The sequence below is a fragment of the Salmo trutta genome, chromosome 15 (assembly GCF_901001165.1).
Source record: "Salmo trutta chromosome 15, fSalTru1.1, whole genome shotgun sequence".
NCBI classification, from domain to species: domain Eukaryota; kingdom Metazoa; phylum Chordata; class Actinopteri; order Salmoniformes; family Salmonidae; genus Salmo; species Salmo trutta.
In genome coordinates this window covers 64576932-64595898 of record NC_042971.1, presented here as the reverse complement: position 1 = coordinate 64595898, position 18967 = coordinate 64576932, and the positions used below count along the sequence as shown (strand labels likewise).

General features: G+C 42.3%; 1 protein-coding gene across 1 annotated transcript in view; it reads left to right on the top strand.

The window, feature by feature from the left end:
• Nucleotides 1-18967, top strand: part of LOC115149544 (metalloprotease TIKI1-like) — a 137995-nt gene that overhangs the window by 7355 nt on the left and 111673 nt on the right. The window lies entirely within an intron of this gene.

Below are 18967 nucleotides of genomic sequence, written 5' to 3'. Positions count from 1 at the left end.
CTTTTGACGTTCGTCACATAGACAGGTGTGTGCCTTTCCAAATCATGTCTAATCAATTGAATTTACCACAAGTGCACTCCAATCAAGTTGTAGAAACATCTCAAAATTATCAATGCAATGGATGCACCTGAGCTCAATTTTGAGTCTCATAGCAAAAGTGTTGAATACTTATATAAATAAGGTATTTCTGTTATTATTTTGAATACATTTGCAATGAAAAAAACAACAGATTTCTCTTTGGCATTATGGGGCATTGTGTGTAGATTGATGACGACATTTCTTTGTTTTATCAATTTTAGTGTAAGTCTGTAAGAAAATGTGGAAAAGAGAAGGGATCTGAATACATTCAGAATGCACTTTATACATTATATTTTATTGGTTGCAACAACTTTGTATAATAATTTAAATTAAAAAATTAACATTGACTCTGGCATCATTTTGTCTATCAGTTCATAAATCACGAGCCATGGAATTGGTTCATTGAAAATCTCTTCCGAACTATTTTGCAATCTATATAGCATAGCTGTGACTTTTTCGGTCCTTAAATGAAAATGGTATACTTTTTTATTTATCACAATTTTCTTTAACCAATTCTGGTCTTTAATATTGGGCCGACAGAGAAGTTCCTTACTTTCTCCCCATTCCACTTGCCTCTTCCGTTTTGGTTGGTTGTAATTTTGGGTAGAGCAGACATTTCCATATATTTTTGTTAGCTGCATGTGTGGCATAACTCCACCAGTCCTATTTATGATATAATTTACAATGATTATACCTGCTGAATTTCCCCCCCTCCAAAAATAATGGTTTTTTTTATTGTCAATTAGTATATTTGAGTTTAACCATAATATTTGTTGTAATATTTCTTCTGTCTTTTCTGATGGATTAAACTGAAATTGCAACCATCTTTCTATGGCTTGTTTTAAAAATGGTGATATTTTGGAGATTATTTGATTTTCAAATAACCGAAAGTGAGAGGTTATAATCTGAATAAATGGAAAAAAGCCATTCTTGAACATGGGGTGAGACATTCTTACTAATCTGTTCGAGAACCAGTTTGGATTTAAGCATAACTTTTGTATGACTGAAGCCTTTAGTGAGAGGTCTAATGCTTTAATATTTAATCATTTCTGCCCTCCGAATTCATATTCATTATATAAATAGGCCTGTTTAATTTTATCTGGCCTACCTTTCCAAACAAAATAGATTTGTTTTGCTCATATAATTAAAATAACACGTCACTAGGTGTAGACAAGGCCGTAAGTAAATAGGTAACGTGGGATTTGACAAAATCAGGGGGATTTTTTCCCACAAATTTCCATGGAAGCAAGATCTTATCTATTTTTGCTAAATTTCTATTACAATGTATTGAAGTGGAATAATTTATTTATTTCGAGATATGAATGTCAAGTATATCCACATCAGACCCTTTTATATGGAAAAATATACAGTCATGTAACATTTTAATTTTTTAGTAATGCAATACATAATTTAGTACACTGATCATAATTTGGTTGTAATCCAGAGAGGTTAGAAAAATGATCTAGATCCTCTATGAGGCTGTTGAGGGATTGAAATTGTGGATTTAAAAGAAAACATGACTCATCAGTGTACAATGACACCTTTGTTTTTAAGCCCTGGATATCTACCCCCTTGACATTATTGTTGGATCTGATTTAGCTAACATTTAGCTAATAATAGCTAACATTTCGATGGCCAAAATAAATAGATATGCCGATAGTGGACAACCTTGTTTTACTCCTCTTGACAGTTTAAAACTTTCTGAGAAGTAACCATTATTTACTATTTTACATAACTTTAACCTATTGTATAAGGGATTCTCCAAAATTGAAATATTCCAGGCATTTATATATAAATTCCAGTCGTATTTTATCAAAGGCCTTTTCAAAGTCAGCTATGAATACCAGGCCTGGTTTACCAGATATTTCATAGTGTTCTATTGTTTCCAGTACTTGTCTTATATTATCTCCAATGTATCGTCCATGTAAAAAACCTGTCTGATTAGGAAGAATAATAATCGACAATGCCTTTTTAATTCTATGCGCAATGCATTTTGCTAGAATTTTGGCATCACGACAGTGAGGTGTTACGGGCCACCACTTTTTTTAATGGACTGGACCTTTATGTTTACCACCTGAGTCAATACTTTGGCTGCGATTACGGCTTTAAATCATCTTGGGTATGTCTGTATCAGCTTTGCACATCTGGATTTGTGGATTTTCTCCCATTCTTCCTTGCAGATTGCAGCGGCGGTGAACAGCAATCTTTACATTTTTCCACAGATTTTCAATGGGATTAAAGTCTGGGCTTTGGCTGGGCCGCTCAAAGACTTTCACATTCTTGTTTTGAAGCCATTCCAGCGTTGCTTTGGCAGTATGCTTGGGGTCATTGTCCCGTTGGAACTTAAATCTTCACCCCAGTCTAAGGTCATTTGCACTCTGAAACAAGTTCTCATCAAGGATGCCTGTATTTGGCTCCATTGTTCCTTCAATCCTTACCAGTCTCCCAGTTCCTGCCGCTGAAAAGCATCCCCATAGCATGATGCTGCCACTACCATGCTTCACGGTAGGGATGGTGTTAAATGGGTGATGGGCTGTGCCTGGTTTCCTCCAGACATAGCGCTTTGCGTTCAGGCCAAAGAGTTACATTTTTGTGGGTAGAGTCCAGTGTTAGCATAGAATCAATGCACAAGAGTTTGTGCAAAAAAAGGTAAATGCAGGTAATCTGGGTAGCCATTTGATTAGCTATTTAGCAGTCTTGTTTAGCAGTCTTGTGGTTTGGGGGTAGAAGCTGTTCAAGGTCCTGTTGGTTCAAGACTTGTTACACTGGGACTGCTTGCTGTGCGATAGCAGAGAAAACAGTTTATGGCATGGGTGGCTGGAGTCTTTATCAATGTTTTGGACCTTCCTCTGACACCACCTGGTATAGGTCCTGGATAGCAGGGAGTTTGGCCCCAGTAATGTACTGGGTCGTAATCACCACCAGAGGTGTGGTCTCAAGTCACATGACTTGGACTCGAGTCAGACTCGAGTCACAAATATGATGACTTGCAACTCGACTTTGACTTTAACCCCAATGACTCGTGACTTGACTTGGACTTGAGCCTTTTGACTCGACCTGACTTGATACCCTCCCCAAGCCCAAATATAAAAAACAATGCTATTTAAAAAAGTGTGCAGTGCATCAACTCTTCATTTAACGGATTACAGTTTGAATCGGACAGCAGCCAATCAAATTGTGCCAGCTGAGAAAAAGTTGTGCGTGGCAGTGCAGAGGGACATCGGTGGATGAATTCAGATGGAGCCCTTGGAAAGATGATACCCCAAATTATTATTTTCGGATATAAAGACGACGCTGTATCAACAAAAACCGGATTGCAACTTGCAAAACATGCAGGAAGAAAATTACAGATGGAGGCGCAACAATTTCAAACTTTGTTCGACATTTGAAGCTGCACAAAGAACGGTAAGTTGTGGCTAATATAGCCGACAGCTATATATTTTATTACTTTACTAGTGTAGCATGTAGGCTAACGTAACGGTAAATCAATGAGCCTCCACACAGACAGTCAGTGCGGGAACGTGATCATTGCACCCAAGATTGAGCTACAACTGGCTAGGCAGTTGGTAGCCTAAATCCTGCCTGAAGTTCCTAAAACAAGGTTGGGCGATTGTGGTTGGGCGATTGTGTACAAGCCTACATCACCCGTCTGCGCCACATAGCGATCCTCGATAGTCGAAATATAACGTTTATTTGGAAAGTAATAAATATATAGATATTTTTAAAAGCATTCATGATTTGCATAAATGTAATATACTAATAACTATTACTCTTGTTAAAAATATGAAATTGTATTACATTTGGGGAAGAGCACATTATGACTTGTTTAGGACTCGAAACTCAAAGTTAAAGACTTGAGACTTGATTTGATAATTGACGGTTTTGACTTGAGACGTACTTGTGACTTGTAAAACAATGACTTGGTCCCAACTCTGCTCACCACCCTCTGTAGCGCCTTGCAGTTGGGTGCCTTGCAGTTGCCGTACCAAGCAATGATGCAGCCAGTTAAGATGCTCTCAATGGTGCAGCTGTAGAACTGAGGCCCCATGCCAAATCTTTTCAGCCTCCTGAGGGGGAGGAACTTGAAGCTCTCGACCCACTCCACTTCAGCCCCGTCGATGTGGAATGGGGCGTGCTCCCCCCTCCGTTTCCTGAAGTCCACGACCAGCTCCTTTCTCTTGCTGATGTTGAGGGAGAGGTTGTTGTCCTGGCACCACACTGACAGGTCTCTGACATCCTTCCTATAGACTGCTTCATCGTCGTTGGTGATTAGTCTTACCACCGTCTTGTCATCAGCAAACTTAATGATGGTTTTAGATGTCTGTCTAAGTGGACTAAGCACACACCCCTGAGGGGCCCCCGTGTTGATGGTCAGCATGGCGGATTTGTTGTTCTCTACCATCACCGCCTGGGGGTGACCCGTCAGGAAGTCATCCAGTTGCAAAGTGAGTCTCAGGGTCCTGAGCTTGGTGATGAGCTTGGAGGGGACCATGGTGTTGAGTGCTGAGCTGTGGTCAATGAACAGCATTATCACATAGGTATTCCTTTTGTCCATGTGTGTGAGGGCACCGTGGAATGCAATAGAGATCATGTCATCTGTGGATCTGTTGGGGCGGTATGCAAATTGGAGTGGATCCAGTATGTCTAGGATGATGGTGTTGATGCAAGCCATGACCATCCTTTCAAAGCATTTCATGGCTATAGAAGTGAGTGCTACGTGGCGATATTCATTTAGGCAGGTTACCTTGGCGTCCTTGGGCACGGGGACTATGGTAGTCTGCTTGAAACAAGTTAGTATTACAGACCAGGTAAGGGATAGGTTGAAAATGTCAGTGAAGACACTTGCCAGCTGGTCAGCTCTGAATCCGCATCCTGGTATTCTGTATGGCCCTGCGCCCTTGCAAATGTTAACCTGTTTAAACGTCTTACTCACATCAGCTACAGAGAGCGAGATCACACAGTCATCCAAAAGTGTTGCTTGACTCGAAGCAAGCATGAAGGAATTTTGATCGTCTGATAGGCTCACATCGCTAGGCAGCTCGTGGCTGGGTTTCCCTTTGTAATCTGGAATAGTTTGCAGGCCCTGCCACATCCGTCGAGCACCAGAGCCGGCTTAGTAGGATTCAATCTTAGTCCTGTTTTTATGTTTTGCCTGAGTGATGGCTTGCTAGAGGCCGTAACAGGATTTCTTATAAGCATATGGATTAGTGTCCTGCTTCTTGAAAGGGGCAGCTCTAGCCTTTAGCTCAATGCGGATGTTGCCTGTAATCCATGGCTTCTGGTTGGGGTATGTACGTTCGATCACTGTGGGAATGACGTCGTTGATTAATGAAGCTGGTGACTGATGTGGTCAACTCCTCAGTGTTATCGGACGAATCAAGGAACATTTTCCTGTGTTTGCGAAACATTCATGTAGCTTAGAGTCATCGAACCACTTCTGTATTGAGCGCATCACTGGTGCTTCCTGTTTGAGTTTTTGCTTGTAAGCAGGAATATAGAGTTATGGTCCGATTTGCCAAAGGGAGGATGAGGGAGGGCCTTGTCAGCATTTCTGTGTGTGGATTAAAGGTGATCCAGAGTTTTGTCGCCTGTAGTTGCACAGATGGCATACTGGTAAAAATGAGGTAAAACGGATTTCATTTTCCCTGCATTAAAATCACCGGTCACTAGTGCGTTTTTCTTGTTGGCCCTTATACAGCTCTATGGTTATTGCTCTATTGAGGAAGGTACACAGCAAATTACCAAGTGTTTATTTTTCAGTGTAACATTTCTAGTGCTAATTCTTTAAGTGTTAATTTTACACTTGTTGCTATAAAATAACCCCGGTGTTGGTTTTAATAACCAGTGTTAAACCAAAACCACACCCATCATTATCATATTTCCCAGCATGCTCTATTGCAGGTTGTATTTTTAGAATTGTTTGTTTCAATATCTATGTTTTTTTTTCATGTACATTGATCGATTAATTAATCTTATGCTACTCAAATATAAATAACATACATTTCTCTAAACTAATTCAATCTGTTACTTGGATTTATTGCACCCGTTACTGAAATGGTTGCTCCAGTTTAGATGTTTTACCATAGGTCTTCTCAACCCGGCACTCATTGTGAATGCAAGATTGCGGATGAATAAAAATAGCAAACGCTAGATATCCCCACTCTGGCTGGATTCCAATAGGAATTACACAGCACTTTGTAAGCGAACATAATGTAACCTTGCAGGCCTGATGAGACGTGTAAATCATGAGTTTCAGGCCACTGTATTAGGCCTAATGAAATACGTGTAGTATTTGACACAGGACCAGTGTTAAATTTAACACTCTCAGTGTTTATTTAACACTGGAGAATTTGCTGTGTAGGTGTGGTCAGACAGCGGCGTCAGCTGAACAAATATTTTTCTATTCGCCGTGTCTTCCGTTATTAAGACAAAAAAATTTAACCTTAATGGGTTACATTTAGCTCAAAACGACATTGTTCCATCCTGGGTCTCCCTCAGAGCAGATTTGACCCCGCAATTATATTTGTCCTTTGTAGCACACCGTTGCTACGAAATCATGTAAAGTATTGTGGATTTTCTGCTAATACTCCATTGGAACTAAAGGGATTACACATGGCAATTTACCCAGAAGCCAATGCACAGTTTTAATTTTTTTTAAAGGCAGGCCTGCCCTTGCTGAAGCTCTAGTCCAGAATCCTCTGGCGATTTTGTGTCGACTCCCATGTTTTTCTTTCCTTTAACAAGAGTAATAATTGTAATGCCATTAAATAATTGTAGGTATATGTACAAAGATGCAGGTCTATAAAAGGCAGATGAAAGAGGTTACATAATGAATTCAACAGCCGTGATTTACTGGAGTTAATCCGGTGTATAGGAAACATTTACTGTAAACGTTTCCTCCCTGGATTTTGTCTGTTCTTCCAATTCACGTACCAGTTCAAAGAGGGAGTCCACTCTAGAGGTGACACTTTGGTTCATACTTATTGTAAAATAGCAGGGAAGTTAAATTGGTATTAGTAAAGATATAGTAGGCAGCAACAGATATTTTAGTTGGTTTTAAATATATTAGAGACAGCAACATATCTTTATTTTGAGCAGCAGCTGGTTATGATGAGGTAATGACAGAGATTCTCTCACTAATGTGGTTTCTCACAGTAACTCTGGGTACAGGTGTCACAGTTTGCCTGTAATCTGTCTGTCCAGCATGCCTGGTCTGATCCCAACCTTATCCCGATTGGTGACAAGTGAGTTGAATTCTGTTCTGCCTCTCTGTCACGCTCTTCACCTTCATCTGAAGATATCTCGAAATCACTGTCAGACCAATACGCAGCGGGTTGCGTGCTCCACATCATTTTATTTAAATATGATGTACACGAAAAAAACAATAAACACGACAGATGACAGTTTCACAGGCTGAACAGACAGCAATGCAAAAGATACAATTACCCACAAATACCAAACACAAACACACCCCACTATATGGGACTCTCAATCAAAGGCAGATAGACAACACCTGCCTTCAACTGAGAGTCCCAACCCCAATAAACCAAACATAGATATACACCTACACATAGAAAACCTAACCTAGAACCTAACCCAATACTCACAACCCCACTATACCATAACCAAACATAACTCTGCCACGTCCTGACCAAATATAATACAAAAATACCTAAGTATATGGTCAGGACGTGACATTACCCCCCCCTAAAGGTGCATACACTGAATGCACCAAACCAACAGAAAAAAAAACACACAAAAAAACACACAATTAACCCCCTAACTAAAGGGAGGGAAGGGAGGGTGGCTGCCGTCAACGATGGCACAGTACTACACCCCCCCTCCCCAACCCACCTATATTGGAGGTGGCTCCGGTTCTGGCCTACTGTCCAACAGACCGTAGACCGACCTGTTGGGCTTAGGACAGTAGGCAGACTTCTTTGGTTCTGGTTCGTGGGCCGACTCCTTCGGTCCCAGGCTGTAAGCAGCCTCCTTCGGTTCTGGGTTGTAGGCAGAATCATCACAGTCATAGTTAATCAACTTTACTTTAGAATTGTGACCAGACTCACCCGGTTCTGGGTCACAGGCAGCTCCCCTCAGTCCCGGGTCGCAAGCTGTTGTCGGATACTCTGGTCCGCACCCCGGTGTCGGATCCTCTGGGTCGCACCCCGGTGTCGGATCCTCTGGGTCGCACCCCGGTGTCGGATCCTCTGGGTCGCACCCCGGTGTCGGATCCTCTGGGTCGCACCCCGGTGTCGGATCCTCTGGGCCGTACACCGGGGTCGGATACTCCAACGGCCCTGACCCAGGATTCACCAGGCTGGGGAGACATGATGGATGCCTGGCTCTGGGCACAGGCACAGGACTCACCAGGCTGGGGAGACATGACAGAGGCCTGGCCCTAGGCGTAGGCACAGGACTCACCGGGCTGGCGGGCGTCCCTGGCCACTCTGGCAGTTCAGGACAGTTGAGACCCACTGGAGGCCTAGTCCTGGGAGGTGGCACAGGACGGACCAGGATGGGGAGACCCACTGGAGGCCTAGTCCTGGGAGGTGGCACAGGATGGACCAGGATGGGGAGACCCACTGGAGGCCTGGTCCGAGGAGGAGGCACAGGATAAACTGGGCTGTGGGGGAGCACTGGAGTTCTGGTACGGACACTCTTTACCCACACTCCAGGCTGAAAGCCCACTTTGGCCCGGCACAGGCGGAGAGCAGGCATTGGGCGAACTGGACCCTCCCAGCGCTCTGGAGACACAGTGCGCAACGCCGGCGCAGGATAACCTGGACCGAGGAGGCGCACTGGAGACCAGACGCGCTGAGCTGGCACCATCCGCCCTGGCTCGATGCCTGCACTCGCATGGCACTTGCGGGGGGCTGGTATGTAGCGCACCGGGCTTTGAACGCGCACTGGGGACACCGTGCGCTCCACAGCATAACACGGTGTCCTACCAGTACCACGCTGCTTCCGGTAAGCACGGGGAGTTGGCTTAGGTCTACCACCTGACTCTGCCAATCTCCCCGTGTGCCCCCCCCCAAAAAAATTGTGGGGCTGCCTCCTGTGTCCGTTGAGCTCCCTTGCCTCGTACCAGCGCCTCTCAGCTCTCGCCGCCTCGATCTCCCACTGCGGGCGGCGATACTCCCCAGCTTGAGCCCATGGTCCTTTCCCATCCAGGATTTCCTCCCAAGACCATGACTCCAGATAGCTTTTCTCCTGGTGCCTCTCCTTGTGCTGCTCCTTCCTCTGCTGCTTGGTCCGTTGTTGGTGGGTAATTCTGTCACGCTCTTCACCTTCATCTGAAGATATCTCGAAATCACTGTCAGACCAATACGCAGCGGGTTGCGTGCTCCACATCATTTTATTTAAATATGATGTACACGAAAAAAAACAATAAACACGACAGATGACAGTTTCACAGGCTGAACAGACAGCAATGCAAAAGATACAATTACCCACAAATACCAAACACAAACACACCCCACTATATGGGACTCTCAATCAAAGGCAGATAGACAACACCTGCCTTCAACTGAGAGTCCCAACCCCAATAAACCAAACATAGATATACACCTACACATAGAAAACCTAACCTAGAACCTAACCCAATACTCACAACCCCACTATACCATAACCAAACATAACTCTGCCACGTCCTGACCAAATATAATACAAAAATACCTAAGTATATGGTCAGGACGTGACACTCTCCTAGACATTAAGTGTTTTGGGTTCCGATATAAAATGGTAGGCATTATGAAGACCAGTTCCATTAATCCATTAACACTGGAGTGTTCCATTAATCCATTAAAACTGGAGTGTTCCATTAATCCATTAACACTGGAGTGTTCCATTAATCCATTAAAACTGGAGTGTTCCATTAATCCATCAACACTGGAGTGTTCCATTAACACTGGAGTGTTCCATTAAAACATTAACACTGGAGTGTTCCATTAATCCATTAACACTGGAGTGTTCCATTAATCCATTAAAACTGGAGTGTTCCATTAATCCATCAACACTGGAGTGTTCCATTAACACTGGAGTGTTCCATTAAAACATTAACACTGGAGTGTTCCATTAATCCATTAACACTGGAGTGTTCCATTAATCCATTAAAACTGGAGTGTTCCATTAATCCATCAACACTGGAGTGTTCCATTAATCCATTAACACTGGAGTGTTCCATTAATCCATTAACACTGGAGTGTTCCATTAATCCATTAACACTGGAGTGTTCCATTAATCCATTAACACTGGAGTGTTCCATTAATCCATTAACACTAAAGCGTTCCATTAACAACTCAAATAAAATTTGATAGACACATGCGCCGAATACAACAGGTGTAGACCTAACAGTGAAATGCTTACTTACGAGCCCCTAACCAACAATGCAGTTTTAAAAAATACGGATAAGAATAAGAAATAGAAGTAGCAAGTAATTAAAGAGCAGCAGTAAAATAACAATAGCGAGACTATATACAGGGGGGTACCGGTACAGAGTCAATGTGTGGGGGCAGCGGTTAGTTGAGGTAATATGTACATGTAGGTAGAGTTATTAAAGTGACTATGCATAGATGATAACAACAAAGAGTAGCAGCGGTGTAAAAGGGGGGGAGGGGGGGCAATGCAAATAGTCTGGGTAGCCATTTGATTAGGTGTTCAGGAGTCTTATTGCTTGGGGGTAGAAGCTGTTTCGAAGCCTCTTGGATCTAGACTTGGCGCTCTGGTACCACTTGCCGTACGGTAGCAGAGAGAACAGTCTATGACTAGGGTGGCTGGAGTCTTTGACAATTTTCAGGGCTTTCCTCTGACACCGCCTGGTATAGAGGTCCTGGATGGCAGGAAGCTTAGCCCCAGTGATGTACTGGGGCCGTTCGCACTACTCTCTGTAGTGCCTTGCGGTTGGAGGCCGAGCAGTTGCCATACCAGGCAGTGATGCAACTAGTCAGGATGCTCTCGATGGTGCAGCTGTAGAACCTTTTGAGGATCTCAGGACCCATGACAAATCTTTTCAGTCTCCTGAGGGGGAATATGTTTTGTCGTGCCCTCTTCATGACTGTCTTGGTGTGCTTGGACCATGTTAGTTTGTTGGTGATGTGGACACCAAGGAACTTGAAGCTCTCAACCTGCTCCACTACAGCCCCGTTGATGAGAATGGAGGCGTGCTCGGTTCTCCTTTTCCTGTAGTCCACAATCATCTCCTTTGTCTTAATCACGTTGAGGGAGAGGTTGTTGTCCTGGCACCACACGGCCAGGTCTATGACCTCCTCCCTATAGGCTGTCTCATCGTTGTCGGTGATCAGGCCTACCACTGTTGTGTAATCGGCAAACTTAATGATGGTGTTGGAGTCGTGCCTGGCCGTGCAGTCATGAGTGAACAGGGAGTACAGGAGGGGACAGAGCATGTACCCCTGAGGGGCCCCTGTGTTGAGGATCAGCGTGGCGGATGTGTTGTTACCTACCCTTACCACCTGGGTCGGCCCATCAGGTAGTCCAGGATCCAGTTGCAGAGGGAGGTGTTTAGTCCCGGGGTCCTTAGCTTATTGATGAGCTTTGAGGGCACTATGGTGTTGAATGCTGAGCTGTAGTCAATGAATAGCATTCTCACATAGGTGTTCCTTTTGTCCAGGTGTGAAAGGGCAGTGTGGAGTGCAATAGAGATTGCATCATCTGTGGATCTGTTGGGGCAGCTGGTGCTCTCATGCATGTTTCAGTGTTATTTGCCTCGAAGCAAGCATAGAAGTAGTTTAGCTCGTCTGGTATTCTCGTGTCACTGGGCAGCTCGCGGCTGTGCTTCCCTTTGTAGTCTGTAATAATTTGCAAGCCCTGCCACATCCGACGAGCATCAGAGCCGGTGTAGTACGATTCGATCTTAGTCCTGTATTGACGCTTTGCCTGTTTGATGATTCGTCGTAGGGCATAGCGGTATTTCTTATAAGGTTCTGGGTTAGAGTCCCGCTCCTTGAAAATGGCAGCTCTAGCCTTTAGCTCAGTGCGGATGTTGCCTGTAATCCATGGCTTCTGGTTGGGGTATGTACGTACTGTCACTGTGGGGACGACGACATCGAAGCACTTATTGATGAAGCCAGTGACTCATGTGGTGTACTCCTCAATGCCATCGGAGAAATCCCGGAACATATTCCAGTCTGTGATAGCAAAACATTCCTGTAGCTTAGCATCTGCTTCATCTGACCACTTTTTTATTGATCATGTCACTGGGGATTCCTGCTTTAATTTTTGCTTGTAAGCAGGACTCAGGAGGATAGAATCATGGTCAGATTTGCCAAATGGAGGGCAAGGGAGAGCTTTGTATGCGACTCTGTGTGTGGAGTAAAGGTGGTCCAGAGTTTTTTTTTATCCTCTGGTTGCACATTTAACATGCTGATAGAAATTTGGTAGAACGGATTTAAGTTTCCCTGCATTAAAGTCCCCGGCTACTAGGAGCGCCGCCTCTGGGTGAGCGTTTTCTTGTTTGCTTATGGCGGAATACAGCTCATTCATTGCTGTCTTAGTGCCAGCCGCTGACTGTGGTGGTATGTAAAACAGCTACAAAAAATACAGATGAAAACTCTCTAGGTAGATAGTGTGGTCTACAGCTTATCATGAGATACTCTACCTCAGGCGAGCAATAGCGCGAGACTTCCTTAGATATCGTGCACCAGCTGTTATTTACAAAAATACATAGTCCGCCGCCCCTGGTCTTACCAAATGTCACTGTTCTATCCTGCCGGTGCAGCGTATAACCAGCCAGCTGTATGTTGATACTGTCGTCGTTCAGCCACGACTCCGTGAAGCAGAAGATATTACAGTTTTGAATGTCCCGTTGGTAGTTTAATCTTCTGCGTAGGTCATCTATTTTATTCTCAAAAGATTGCACGTTTGCTAGTAGAATTGAAAGAAGTGGGGGTTTATTCGATCGCCTACGAATTCTCAGAAGGCAGCCCGCCCTCTGGCCCCTTTTTCTTTGCCTCCTCTTCACGCAAATCACGGGGATCTGGGCCTGTTCCCGAGAAAGCAGTATATCGTTCGCGTCGGGCTCGTCAGACTCGTTAAAGGATTCTTCCAGTCCGTGGTGAGTAATCACAGTCTTGATGTCCAGAAGTTATTTTTAGTCATAAGCGACGGTAGCGGCAACATTATGTACAAAATAAGTAAAAAAAGAAGTCAACGCAAATAAATAAACAAACAAAAAAACACAAAATCGTTTGGGGGCACATAAAATGTCTGCCTTCTTCTCCTGCGCCATTTTACACTGGAACCTTCCATTAATCCATTAACGCTGGAGTGTTCCGTTAATCCATTAACCCTGGAGTGTTCCGTTAATCCATAAATGGAATGCAATCAGGTTTTAGGTCTGGCCACAGCACTGTTTCAGCAACACTGAAGGTTTTAAATGACATCCACTGTGCTCTTGACAAGAAGTTATATTGTGTGTCTGTCTTTATTGATTTGTCAAAGGCTTTTGACACCGTGGACCATGCTGTGTTAGTGCAAAGGTTAAAATGTTGTGGAATTAATGGTCATGCTCTAGATTTATAAACACATTACATCACGAAAGTACACGATGTGTAATGGCGGATGGTTGTAAATCTGAGTCCATAGAGGTATGCTCAGGTGTTCCGGAAGGTTCTATTTTGGGCCCACTGTTGTTCATTTTGTATATCAACAACATTGGGGATCTGATTGAAACAGTGGATGTTCATTTTTATGCAGATGATACTGTTCTTTATTCAAATGGTAGTAGTTTATCTTTTGAAAATGCCCAAAGAGCATTTAATATCATACAACAGAATCTGTATGATTTAAAGCTGGTTCTAAATTCTGGTAAAACAAAATGCATGGTATTTTCAAATGCCAGGCATGTTAATAATCATGTCATTGCTACATTGGCTGGACATACTATAGAGCAAGTTAAAGTGTACAAATATTTGGGTGTGTGGGTTGATAAGCTGAGCTTCACTGTGCCTGTAGAGAACTTGATAAGGAAGCTCAAGCTGAGAATAGGATTTTATTACCGGCATAAGGCTTGTTTTTCTTTGGAGGCCAGGAAGGAGCTGGTACGATGTACATTACTGGCGGTTTTAGATTTTAGTGATGTTATTTATATGCAGGCCTCAGCCACTACCCTGAGAGCACTTGATTCAGTGTATCCATTAACACTGGAGTGTTCCGTTAATACATTAACGCTGGAGTGTTCCATTAATCCATTAACACTGGAGTGTTCCGTTAATACATTAACGCTGGAGTGTTCCATTAATCCATTAACACTGGAGTGTTCCATTAATCCATTAACACTGGAGTGTTCCGTTAATCCATTAACCCTGGAGTGTTCCGTTAATCCATTAACACTGGAGTGTTCCATTAATCCATTAACACTGGAGCCCATGGAACATTCCATACCTCTGTGAACCCCATTACCAAAAAAAACACATGAAAAAGTCAGACAAAAAAAAAAGAAGTGGTTTCCGGACAGGTTTCTTCTGTATTCCTGGACAATTGGTACCTGCATCTGATGGTCAGTCTCAGCGGAGGGAGAGAGCAGGAGACTGAGGGTCCGCCTCTCAAAGTCCCTCTGTCCTCCTTTCCTCCACTGATGCTGGACAAAAAGGGACACCGTCTTCCAGCTGATGGTGAAACTCGAGTCACACCACATTATTTCTGCCTCATGGACAAATTCATGAGAAAGTGAAATATTCCTCGATACTAAAAAAAAGACCCAAGTCGCTAATAATAACAACAACAAAAGCCTATAGAGACACTTTCCTACTGGTTCATTACTGCTGCAGTGCTGATAGTGGAAGTAGGGTGAACGCGCATTTTATGGCTTATCAAAATGTTGACTACAAAAAACATGAAGTCACTCATAAAAACAGCAGTTCTTTGCTGTATTCGTTGACAGTCTCTCTAGTCGTGGTTTTAAACGTTTTACATCTCACAGTATCCACTGTAGCATTCTCTTATGCTGCTACGTTCCTGCAGACACGGTCATCTGAGCCATCTGATTGGCTAGCGGTAGACCTATAGTACACTTGATTTGCTCTCTGGGTCCACCGGGAAGGAAGAGTTTGTACCTTCAGACACATGAAATGGTTCAAAATGGGAAACCTTCACCTTTATCATTGGTTCTTTTTTACAGAAATGTTTGGCGATGGACTAGAAATGGCTTCGCAATCGCCCGGTTGGTGACCACTGACATGGAAGGAAATAGGAAATCCCAGGACATAGTGTCTGTAATACTGTAATAAGCTCGCATAGCTGTCACTAACTAGCTGGATGTTCAATTCCCAACTAGTTCTCTACGTACATTATTCATAGAAACTCCATTTTGATCAGATTCTTGCTTTGACAAACCTTATAATTCATGAATTCAACTATTTACTGTTTATGTCAAATTGTTTTGTTTGTCCTGAACAGAAAATGGTAAAAACACTCCCATAGTGTTTTAAATGGTGAAACACTAAATATAAAGGGCTGAACATGCAGATAAATGAAAGTTAGATCAATGAAAAGAGGACTTTTTGCTGGGTTCCTGGGACTGATAGGGTTAACAAGCAGAACCAACCATTTCCATTTTACATAGGATGTGACAAGTGTGCTGTCTAAACTACCTAACCTATTCCTTATCAGTACTCTACTACTTACTTAATTTAACTAAGCTTCATTAAAATAAAAAATATATATATATGGTATGATAATAAAAACTATATAAAATGAAATTAGTATCTACTGTACACTGTAAATACCACAAGTAGTTAAATAAAGGTTAAATACAAATAAATACAAAGAAAAAGTATAAATACAAAATGTATTTATACTTTAAAAATACAAAGTATCCTTTGTTTGTTGCTGTTTGGTTGGTTGTGGCATCCTGGCATCCTTTTCACCCACAACCACACATGTTATGGTCCCTTACATGGTAGTCCTGCTCCTGCCACGTTTAGGTTTTCAGTGTGATTTCCACTGTAGTTAAAGGGAAAAGCAAACGCTAGGCTTTAGAATGCCAGCAAACAGTAACTATACAGTTCATTCAGAAAGTATTCAGACCCCTTGACTTTTCCCACATTTTGTTACGTTTCAGCCTTATTCTAAAATGGATTCATTTGTTTTCCACACCATCAATCTACACACAATACCCCATAATGACATCACAATACCCCATAATGACATCACAATACCCCATAATGACAATGCAAAAACAGGTATTTAGACATTTAAAGAAATAGAAAATTGAAATTTACATAATTATTCAGGCCTTTTACTCAGTACTTTGTTGAAGCACCTTTGGCAGCAATTACAGCCTCGAGTCTTACATTTACATTTTAGCAGACGCTCTTATCCAGAGCGACTTACAGTAGTGAGTGCATACATTTCATACATTTCATTTCATGCATTTTATTTGTACTGGCCCCCCGTGGGAATCGAACCCACAACCCTGGCGTTGCAAACACCATGCTCCATCCCACTGGGTACACTGGTTGAACCAACGTGGAATAGATGTTGAATTGACATCGGGGCCGGTGGGATGTCTCCATTTGAACGTGATCCATTAACCCCCCCCCCCCTCATTCCCTTGTCCCGCATTTGTTCCTTTTTAGATGTGGTCCTCTTTATTCCACCAGTGGAAACATTCCTGCTGCAAAAAGTTATCTCCATCTTTTTCACATGAGGAAAATAACATTATTTCAACCCGACATGTCTGCAATTCCACATGTAAAAGTTATTCCACATGCAAAAGTTATTCCACATGTAAAAGTTATTCCACATGTAAAAGTTAGATTTTCACATGTGAAATTTTCTAACATGCAAACCTACAAATTAGATTCACACGTGATTGATTTTCAAATGTGATTGATTTACACATGTGAACTTCCAATTCCACGTGTGAAAGTAAGATTTTCACGTGTTTTTTTTGTTTATCATCATGTGAAACGGCAAATTTCAGATGTGATTTGAAATATGTTATTCTCCTCACATGTGAAAAAGGGTGGTATTAACATGTGAACTCAAAATGTAACACATGGGCAAAATATTTCTTGTTATTTTTAGGTGCTGAAGAGCCCAGTGATGAATTTGGCTCTTTCTCCCGTCCGTGTAAATAATGGTTTTGAAGGAATGTTCAGTCTTCGTTCATTACCGAGCTGAGAATGGACCTAACATGGCTATATACAGGAAGTACCAGGTAATAACATGGCTATATACAGGAAGTACCAGGTAATAACATGGTTATATACAGGGAGTACCAGGTAATAACATGGCTATATACAGGAAGTACCAGGTAATAACATGGTTATATACAGGGAGTACCAGGTAATAACATGGCTATATACAGGGAGTACCAGGTAATAACATGGCTATATACAGGGAGTACCAGGTAATAACATGGCTATATACAGGAAGTACCAGGTAATAACATGGTTATATACAGGGAGTACCAGGTAATAACATGGCTATATACAGGGAGTACCAGGTAATAACATGGCTATATACAGGGAGTACCAGGTAATAACATGGCTATATACAGGGAGTACCAGGTAATAACATGGCTATATACAGGGAGTACCAGGTAATAACATGGTTATATACAGGGAGTACCAGGTAATAACATGGTTATATACAGGGAGTACCAGGTAATAACATGGCTATATACAGGGAGTACCAGGTAATAACATGGCTATATACAGGAAGTACCAGGTAATAACATGGCTATATACAGGAAGTACCAGGTAATAACATGGTTATATACAGGGAGTACCAGGTAATAACATGGTTATATACAGGGAGTACCAGGTAATAACATGGTTATATACAGGGAGTACCAGGTAATAACATGGCTATATACAGGAAGTACCAGGTAATAACATGGTTATATACAGGGAGTACCAGGTAATAACATGGCTATATACAGGGAGTACCAGGTAATAACATGCTATATACAGGATGTACCAGGTAATAACATGGTTAAATACAGGGAGTACCAGGTAATAACATGGTTATATACAGGGAGTACCAGGTAATAACATGGATATATGCAGGAAGTACATATAGTAACTGGTAAAGTGACTAGACAACAGGATGTACATATAGTAACTGGTAAAGTGACTAGACAACAGGATGTACATATAGTAACTGGTAGGGGTAAAGTGACTAGACAACAGGATGTACATATAGTAACTGGTAGGGGTAAAGTTACTAGACAACAGGATGTACATATAGTAACTGGTAGGGGTAAAGTGACTAGACAACAGGATGTACATATAGTAACTGGTAGGGGTAAAGTGACTAGACAACAGGATGTACATATAGTAACTGGTAAAGTTACTAGACAACAGGATGTACATATAGTAACTGGTAGGGGTAAAGTTACTAGACAACAGGATGTACATATAGTAACTGGTAAAGTTACTAGACAACAGGATGTACATATAGTAACTGGTAGGGGTAAAGTTACTAGACAACAGGATGTACATATAGTAACTGGTAGGGGTAAAGTTACTAGACAACAGGATGTACATATAGTAACTGGTAGGGGTAAAGTGACTAGACAACAGGATGTACATATAGTAACTGGTAGGGGTAAAGTGACTAGACAACAGGATGTACATATAGTAACTGGTAGGGGTAAAGTTACTAGACAACAGGATGTACATATAGTAACTGGTAAAGTTACTAGACAACAGGATGTACATATAGTAACTGGTAGGGGTAAAGTTACTAGACAACAGGATGTACATATAGTAACTGGTAAAGGTAAAGTGACTAGACAACAGGATGTACATATAGTAACTGGTAGGGGTAAAGTTACTAGACAACAGGATGTACATATAGTAACTGGTAAAGTTACTAGACAACAGGATGTACATATAGTAACTGGTAAAGGTAAAGTTACTAG